This window comes from Suricata suricatta, chromosome 1, assembly GCF_006229205.1.
Source record: "Suricata suricatta isolate VVHF042 chromosome 1, meerkat_22Aug2017_6uvM2_HiC, whole genome shotgun sequence".
Classification (NCBI taxonomy): domain Eukaryota; kingdom Metazoa; phylum Chordata; class Mammalia; order Carnivora; family Herpestidae; genus Suricata; species Suricata suricatta.
Window position 1 is genome coordinate 108,059,509 of NC_043700.1, and position 8,293 is coordinate 108,067,801.

Sequence of the window (8,293 nt, forward strand, 5' to 3'; positions counted from 1 at the left end):
GACAATCAAAATGCGGGGAAAAGAGTCAGGGCTTTCCACTTTGGGGACATTGCTGTCCCGGCTGGTTACTTTCCTGAGAGAGGAAAGATTGCAGGTGATGTAATATCAAACCTTCCAAAGCCCTGCCTCATTGGTGTGAATTGTGGCATTTGAGAATAAAAAGGATGTGGCCTCTGGCATCAGACTGGCCTGGGTCTGATCCACATCCCGACTTGGACTTAACACCTGTATGATGTTGGCAAGTTGGTTCATCTTTCTGAGCCTTGTCTCTTTATCTGTAAATCTCATGACTCTTACCTTACATGATTTGGAGAGAGTTAAGAACTAGTAAAGTGACTAACACATAGTAGATGTTCAGTAACCAGTAACTTTAATTATTATTTGGAGTTCATTGGAAGAAAGCAGCCCAAGAACATTCTTCATTTAATCCAGTTCTTCATTTCTCCTGAGTCAACAGGATGACATCACCATCCAGGAAGTAAGCTTGTCATCATTTGGTGATATCCACATTTTCTGGGTCAGCTTTTTAGTCACTGACTGTGCTTAAGTATTCAACCATCAAATTCCTAATCTGGGAGGAAAGACCGTGTTAAAATATCAGGTGGCTTTAAAGCAATTCCAATAAGCAAAAGTCAATATCTGTCCCCTTAAAGATTTTTTCTGGGGCTCCCAACGATCTTCCCATTTCAGCTTTCTTACAAATATTCAGATGCAGAAATTCCAAACCTGTGTCCATGAACACTAAACAGTTAATCAAATCCCGTCCTCATTCCTTTTCCCAAAGCTGTGAATTGAGTGGAGAACCATGACAGAAAGTTGTTGTCAGTGGCCTAAAGTATAAAGGCAGAATATGGTGTCACTTTTATTGGCAAATGAAGTTGTTATGTATTTTACCATGTTACCTATATCCAAAAGTGGTTGGCCTACCATGAGATAAGAACAGTTTCTTTTTAGAGGAGAACAGTCAGGGTCTCCTGGTTGCTTGGGACCAGAATGACTACAGCAGATTCCTTTCCTGTCCCTTAGCTCACTGTTCCCAATAGTTAGGTTTTCTCAGCTCCGTGGTGCTGCAGTGTGTGGGAATCTTGGTAGGCCACTGCCATAGTGAACAAGACAAAGGACCCTGACATATATTAAATCACCTCAGCACTTGGTGTTGGAGCTTGTGTTGAAATATTTGAGAAGCACTTTGTAGAAGTGCTTACATTTCATAATGGGTGGATCTTGCAAGCTAACGGTTTTGGCGTGAGTTTCTCTTTAGAAAAACTAAGTTAAAGATTTTGTCTTCTGTAAAAGACTGAACTTGATATATTTCCTAAATACCAGGGCTATTTCTGCCAAGAAACATTTTTTTAATATGGAGAAATATGGAAAAGATTCTCATTAAGTAATAATAAGTGAATGTGATTTATTTAAAAAACATTTTTTTGTCTATATTTTTGAGAGAGAGACAGAGCGTGAGTGGAGGAGGGTCAGAGGGAGAGGGAGACACAGAATCTGAAGCAGGCTCCAGGCTCTGAGCTGTCAGCACAGAGCCTGACGCGGGGCTTGAACTCACATACTGTGAGATCATGACCTGAGCCGAAGTCAAATGCTTAACCAACTGAGCCATCCAGGGGCCCCAGTGTAATTTACTTTTTTAAAAAAAATTATTAAAGATGTGGTATATATATACAATGGAGTACTATATGGCAATGAGGAAGAATGAAATATGGCCATTTGTGGCAAAGTGGATGGACCTTGAGGATGTCATGCTATGCGAAATAAGTCAGGCAGAGAAGGATAAATACCATATGTTTGCATTCATAGGTCTAACAGGAGAGACCTGGCAGGGGACCATGGGGAGAGGAAGGGGGAAAGAGAGCGAGGAAGAGTGAGGGACACAGATCAAGGGAGATTACTGAATACTGAAAACGAACCATGGACTGAAGGGGGGGGGGGGGGGAAGGAGGCGGGTGATGGTCATGGTTGGGGGACTTGTGGGGAGAAGCACTTGGTGTTATATGGAAACCAATTTGACAATAAACTATTAGAAAAAGTATTAACTTGCTTCCTTTTATTATAAAAGTAATACATGCTTATGATAGGAATTTATTTTCACACAATTCCTAAGGAAATAGAATGGAAAAAGCTCTCTCTTCTTCCCCATCTGACCTAAGTCCACTCCTCTACCTCCCCAGAGGTTAAAGCTGGATATGTACCCATCAGCAGTTTGGGGGCTTACATATGAAGCAAGCAAATAATACCATTGTATTATATATGATATAATACATTGGGTTTTTAAACTAAACTTCTTGGGGCACCTGGGTGGCTCAGTCAGTTAAGCGTCTGACTTCAACTCAGGTCATGATCTCACGGTCTGTGAGTTCAAGCCCTGCATCAAACTCTGGGCCGACAGCCTGGAGCCTGCTTCAGATTCTGTGTCTCCTTTTCTGTCTCTGCCCTTCCTCTGCTTATGCTCTGTCTCTCTCTGTCTCTCAAGAATAAAATAAAAAAAAAACATTAAAAAATTTTAAACTAAACTCATTTGAGATAATTATAGATTCATGTTCAATTATAGGAAATAATACTGGAAGCTCCTATATACCCTTTAGCCAGTTTTCCTCAATGGTAACATCTTGCAAAACTATAGTTCGATACCACAGCCACGATATTGACATTAATATAGTTCTGTAAAGAGGCAGGACACTTCCATATCCACAAGAATCCCTCATGTGCCCCTTTTATAGCGACATTCACTTCCCTTTCACATTAACCCTGGCAACCACTGCATTTTCCATCTGTACAATTTTGTCATTTCAAAAGTGTCATATAAATAGAATCATAGAGTATGTAACATTTGAGGATTGGCTTTTTTTTCCCCCACTCAGCATAATTCCCTCGAGATTCATCCAGGTTGTTCCATGTATCAATAGATTGTTCCTTTTTTATTGCTGAATGATGTGGTATGGTTGTATCACAGTTGGCTAAATTATCTGTTGGAGGACTTCTGAGTTTGGAGCCTTTACAAATGAAGTTCCTATAGACACTCTTGTACAGGTTTCTGTGTGAACCCAAGTTTTCACGTCTCTGGGATAAATGCCCAGAAGCGCATATGATTGCTAGATCATACGGTAGTTTCATGTTTTTTTTTTTTAAGAAACTGCCAAACCATTTCCAGAGTGGATATGCCATTTTACGTTCCTGCCAGCACTGCATGAGTGATCCAGTTTCTCCTCATCCTCATGAGCATTTGGTGTTTTGCTATTTTTTGTATTCTTCATTCTGATAAGTATGTAGTAATATCTCACCGTGGTCTAAATTTGTATTCCCCTAGTGTTGAGTAACGTTGAACATTCTTTTATGTGCTTGTTTCCCATTTGTGTATCTTCTTCAGTAAAACATCTCTTCACATCTTTTGGCCAAAAATTTTCTAAGTAATAATTTTCTTATTATTTCACTGTTAAGTCTTGAGATTCATGATATATTCTAGATGCTAGATGTTGGATGTGCAGTTTGCAAATATTTTTTTCCCAATCTTTGGTTTGTCTTTTCATTCTCTTAATGGGTTTTTCATAAAATGAAGTTTTTAATTTTAATGAAATCCAGTTTGTCAATTATTTCTTTTTTTGGTGTTAAATCTGAGAATTCTGCCTAATCCTAGATCCCAATTATTTTCTTTTACTATATTCTAGAAGCTTTATAATTTTTTGTTTTGCATTTATCTGTGATCCATTTTAAAGAATTACTTTCTGTAAGAGGCATGCAACTTAGGCCCCATGATGTCCAATTGCTCCGGCTCCATTTGTTGAAAAGGTTCTTTTTCCCTCCATTGAGTCGCTTGGTGCATTTTTGTCAAAAATCAGTTGGAGACCTATTTCTGGGTTCTCTGTTCTGTCCATTTATTTGTGTGGCTAATGTACATGCCAGGACCACACAGTCCTTGTTATTATAGCTACATAATAAGTCTTGAAATAGGTAGGCTGATTCCTTCCATTATATTATTCTTTTCATAATTGTTTTAGCAATTCTACTTTCTTTGTCTTACCATATAAATTTTAGAATAACTTCGTCTGTATTTACAAAAAATCTCACTTGGATTTTGATAGGAATTGCATTAAACCTGTATATCTGCTTGGGGAAAACTGACATCTTTACCATGCTGAGTCCTTCAATCTCTGAATGCAGTATGTCTGTCCATTTATAGGATTGTCTTTGATTTCTTTTATCAGCTTTTTGTAGTTTTCATCATACAAGTCTTATACATGTCTTGTTAGATTTAACCTAAGTATTCATATTTTTGTGGTTATAAATAGCATTATATTACATATTTTTATATTATATTTTTGAGAATTTTCCAGTTGTATTGAGATATAACTGACACATAACATTGATAAGTTTAAGGTGTACAGTGTGATGATCTGATACGTGCATATGGTGCAATGTGATTTGCACAGTCAGGTTAGTTAACACATCAATCACCTCACAGACCTGCAGGGGTGTGTGTGTGCGTTTGTATAACAAGAACATTTAAAATCTACAATCGTAGCAACTTTCAAGCATCTAATACAGTATTGTTAACTTTAGTCAACGTGCTATATATTAGATCCCCTGAACTGACTCCAGTTATGAGTTATTCCAGTTAGATCCCATTCTAGTTATGTTATAACTAGAAGTTTGTATACTTTGACCAAATCTGCGCATTTCTCCCACCTTCCCCAGCCACTGGTAACCACCATTCCATTCTCCGTTTTTATGAGTTCAGCTTTTTTTAGATACCACATATAACCAAGATCATACAGTATTTGTCTTTCTCTGTCTTTTTTTTTACTTTAGCATAATGCCCTCAAGTTTTATTCATTCATGTTGTCACAAAAGACAGGATTTCCTTTTTTCTCAATGCTGAATAATATTCCACTGTGTGTGTGTGGAACACACATTTTCTTTATCCATTCATCCATTGGTTGACACTTGAGTTGTTTTCATGTCTTGACTATTGTGAATAATGCTGCAATGAACATGGGGGTGGGGAGTGCAGACATCTCTTCAATGTAGTGATTTCATTTTCTTTGAATAAATACCCAGAAGTAAGATTGCTAGATCATATGGTAGTTCTACTTTTAACTTCCTGAAGAACCTCCATATAGTTTTCCATGCGACTATACCAATTTCCATTCCTACCAACAGCACTCAAGAGCTCCCTTTTCTCTATGTTCTTCCTAACATTTGTTATTTCTTTTTGATTATAGCTATTCTAACAGGCATGAAATGATATCTTATTGTAGTTTTGATTTGCATTTCCCTGCTGATTAGTAATGTTGAACATCTTTTCACGTACTTGATGGCCATTTGTATGTCTTCTTTGGAAACATCTATTCAGGTCCTCTGCCCAATTTTTGATTGGATTATTTGGGAGTTTGGGTATTCAGTTGTATGAGTTCCTTCTACGTTTTGGATATGGACTCATTACCTGATATATGGTTTACAAATATTTTCTCCTATAATGTATGTTGCCGCTTCATTTTGTTGAGTGTTTCTTTTGCTGTGCAAAAGCTTTTTAGTTTGCTGTAGTTTCACTTGTTTATTTTTGCTTTTGTTGCTTCTGCTTTGGGTGCCATATCCAAAAAACCATTGTCAAGACCAATGTCAAAGAGACTTTTTACCCTATATCTTCTACTATGTGTTTTACAGTTTCAGGTCTTACATTTAATCTTTAATCTGTTTTGAGTTAATTTTGTGAATGGTGTATGATAGGGGTCCAAATTCATTCTTTTGCAGTTGAATACCCAGTTTTCCAGCACCATTTATTGAAATGACTATTCCTTCCCCCTTGAATATCCTTGGCCCCCTTGCCAAGTATTTGTTGACTGAATATGCCTCGATTTACATCTGTGCCCTTTGTTCTGTTCTATTGGTCCATGTGTCTGTTTTTATACAAGTTGTTCATTCCAACAGCCTTTGTAGATTCCTTGGTATTTTCTACATAGTAAATCATGTCATCTGAAATTGGGGACAATTTCATTTCTTCTTCTCTGATCTGTATGCCTTTTATTTCCTTCTTTTTCCTTCTTTGACTCATTACACTGGCTAGTATTTCCAGTACTCTACCGAAGAAGAGTGATAAGAGCGTACATCTTTGCCTTGTTCCAGTTTTTCACCATCGACCACAATGCCAACCCTTTAATTTTTTGTAGATGGTCTTTATCAAGTTTGGAAGTTCCTCATACTCATATTTTTCAGAGAGTTTTTATCATGAATGAATACTGAATTTCGTCAAATGCTTTTTCTCTATCAATTATATAGTCACAATTTTTCTTCTTTAGCTTCATAATTTGGTAGAGTATAATAGATTTTCAAATATCAAATAAGCCTTGCCTCTCTGGAATAAATCCCACTTATCATAATGTGTAATTCTTTTTTATATTACTGCATTCTATTTGCTAATACTTCATTAAGAATTTTGCATCTATACTTGTGAAGGAGATAGGCCTGTTGTTTTCTTGGGTTTTTGTTTGTGGTACTAACTTTGTCTAGTTTTGGCATCAAAGTAATGCTAACTTCATAAAATGAACTGGGAACGGTTACTTCTTCTATTTTCTGGAAGATATTGTATAGAATTTGTCTTAATTCTTTATAAAATATTTGGTGGAATTTTCCAGTAAAACTATCTGGGCCTGGAGATTTGTTTGTTTGTCATTTCAAAATGACAAAGTTAATTTCTTTAACAGAAAGACATTCAAGTTCTCTATTTAATATTGGTTGAGTTGTAATTTCCAAGAAATTGCCCATTTCATCCAAGTCAAATTGAAATGTGTAGAGGTATTTGTAGTATTGTGTTATTATCTTTTGGTGTTTATAGGGTTTTTAGTGATATCCTCTTTCTCATTTCTTCTAGTTGTTCTTTAGTTTCCAACTGTTTGGTAATTTTTTATTATCTTCCTATTATTGATTTCCACATTAATTCCATTATTGTTAGAGTATTTTGTATGATACATCTGGTTAAATGAGAGAAACAGACCTACAAGAATAATGTCACATGTAAGTAAACATATACTAATATATATCTATGTTTTAAATGTATATTTTTACATAGCCTTTTTAATGGTTGTTCTAGGTATTTTCTTGCAGCCTACTGGTGGTGTTGCCAGTATGAATGAAGTAGAGAAACACTGCTTCCCATTCTGTCCCTTTACTTGCTTACATTTATATTATATTTACCTTAAATATTTCCTTTGCATATTTGAGAACCACATCAGAGAATATTATCTTGTTTGCTTCCACTAAAACATGATTTAAAAAACTCAAGAGAAGAAGAAATACATTTACCTATATTTTTGCTTGATTTTTTCTTCCTTCCTAATGTTCCAAGATTCTTTCTTTTATTATGTCATCCTTTATTCTTTCTGATTTCCATGGTTTCTGATAAGGAATCTGCAGTCATTGGAATTGTTTTTCCCCTATGGAAGAGGTTTGCTTTTCTCTTGCTGTTTTCAAGGTTTTTTTCTTTGTTTTCAGAAGTTTGACTATGATCTGTCTTGGTGTAGATTTCTTTGGGGACTCTAGCTGAGGTTCACTCAGCTTCTTGAATCTATAGATGTGTGTCTTTCACCATATTTGGGAAGTTTTTATGATTTTTTTTCCCGGAGTCTTTTGCAGCCCCATCTTCTTGCTCTTCTTTGGAACCCTGATGACAGGAATGTTAGATTTTTATTTATAGTTCTAGAGGTTCTGGTTTTTTTTAGTCTATTTTACCTATGTTCAGATTATATACTTTCTATTGTTTAATTTGTAAGTTCACAGATTCTTTTCTCTGTCTCCTCATTTTGCTGCCAAGGCTATCCTTTGGGTTTGATTATTGTTATTGGCTATTGTATTTTTCATTTCTCGTTCTCCATTTGGCTCATCTTTATATTTTCTATTTCTTTGTGGAGGCTTATTATTTTTTATTTGCTTTAAGCACATTCATATTTGCTGAGTAAGGCATTCTTGTGATGGCTTCTTTAAAAATTTGTCAGATAAGTCTAACATCTCTGTCATCTGAGTCCTGGCATCTATTGATTTCTTCTTATTGCTCCGTTTGAAGTCTTCCTGGTTCTTGACATGGTGAGTGATTTTCTATTAAAACTCAGGCACTTAGGATGTTATGTTATGAGACTCTGGATCTTATTTAAAGGTCTGTTTTAACTGCCTGTGATACCACTCTGGTAGGGGAAGAGGGAGGGAACATTACCTTATTACAACCAGGATGAAGTACACATCCACACTCCCCTTTTGGCCTCTATTGGACACCTGAGACAGAGGCATTCTTCATTAC

At 36.1% G+C, this 8,293-nt stretch overlaps 1 long non-coding RNA gene across 1 annotated transcript; it reads right to left on the reverse strand.

The window, feature by feature from the left end:
* Positions 1-351: 351 nt before the first annotated feature.
* On the reverse strand, positions 352-7,295 carry LOC115275856. The gene is made up of 2 exons (XR_003901773.1): positions 7,198-7,295; positions 352-571 (listed from the first exon to the last, which is right to left on the reverse strand). It is a non-coding gene; the product is annotated as an uncharacterized LOC115275856 (long non-coding RNA).
* Positions 7,296-8,293: the final 998 nt, after the last annotated feature.